The sequence below is a fragment of the Quercus lobata genome, chromosome 10, assembly GCF_001633185.2.
Source record: "Quercus lobata isolate SW786 chromosome 10, ValleyOak3.0 Primary Assembly, whole genome shotgun sequence".
Classification (NCBI taxonomy): Eukaryota; Viridiplantae; Streptophyta; class Magnoliopsida; order Fagales; family Fagaceae; genus Quercus; species Quercus lobata.
Genome location: NC_044913.1, coordinates 31,148,009 through 31,149,562, shown reverse-complemented (window position 1 = coordinate 31,149,562; position 1,554 = coordinate 31,148,009).

Here is a 1,554-nt window from a genome sequence, read left to right as displayed (position 1 = left end):
AACAAAAACACTAGCTCATAGATTCATCTTTAAAACTATTGGTAGAGTATGGTATTTGATTATAGATGAGGAAGTTACGGCAGTTCACAAGTTGGTTTGGGTTAGTTTTGAGCTCAACTCAAACTCAACTCGCTCAAATCGGGTGGAAGAAGACGAGACTTGCCATTGACTGTCAATCACCATAAGTCGAATAGGATTGGGCTTGAGCGGACGATTGGTCGATTCGGTCAAAACCAATGAAGAAGCGGTGGTAAGCAACAATCTATCTTCACTAGATCTGAACAAAAGAGAGCAAAACTTGGCCAAATATGAGCTAAGGAGAGCCATACTTCACCGGATTTGAGCATATGTGGCTGAATCCGAGTGGATGAGAGTCAAATGTTGTTGTATCTAAGTAGAACCAAGCCTAATTGTCACCGAATCTAGGTAGATTCGGCCTTAACTAATTTGAAATGTTTGTTAGTGGGGTCAAGTGACTCAAGTTTTAGAGGAGGAAACCTGCTACCCAACCTGCCAGAGTTGGTTTCTAAGGACTGAAACCCGCTGCCAAAGGTGTCGGATCAAGCTGTGGATAGCTTAGTTCCAATCAGTTTGGTTGGTTGGGTCGGGTGGCTAAGGCTTGGACAGCCTTAAAGGAAGTATAGCATCCTTTTTTTTCTTTTCTTTTCTTTTTTTTTTATTTTTTATTTTTAATGTTAGACTTTCAAGAAGTCTTTCTAACAAAATAAAAGTCTCAACTTGGAAAAAATAAAATAATATTTTTTATAAAAATTCAATCTTTCTTTTTATCTTTCATTAATTCCTTAACGAGTAAAAAGTCTCACGTTGACAATTTCAATTTAACTAGAAACCATTTGAACTGAGGTTGAACCCTAGTTTCCAAAAGCAGCCACGGGTTTACCGGCTGAACCTCAAAATCTTGTGTAAACGATTTCTCTCAAGAATGGCCAATAATCAATCTTGTTCTTCGCCCATAAAAATAAAATCTAATCCAATAGTAGATTTTGCAAAAATTCGCATCTCATAAAAAATCATTGAGTAGTTTAATATAGCTTAGAAAACCCAATGGAATATTTGATCCCTAAATTTCTACATTAGAAACGCATTTACAAGTTAAGTTACAGAACTCCCATCTTCCACAAAATGCTTGATCACAAACAATTTATGAAATTTTGTGGCGGTGTTTTATATGTAAATCCTTCACAAATGAGCTTTTTATGAAAAATGTGATTTTTAATACTTCAGAAATATGAAATAGAAATAGCCTAATAACAATTTTCTGTTATTAATGTAGGCTTGACTGTTTGTAGCAAATTGGACTAATTCTATTTTTTTTTTTTTTTTTTTTTTTTTTTTAATTTAAGAAAGAATTGATTAAATTAATAAATTCTTTAAACTCAACCATTAAATTTCGAGCTTAATTGAACACTTCAAAATTAACCGAGAATATTGAGCATCATTGAGCCTACATTCTACGCTTTTATTTTGCATGTACATATCACACTATGTAGAGGAAAGCTCATGGGTAGAGTAAGGCAACTTCGAACTTCATCA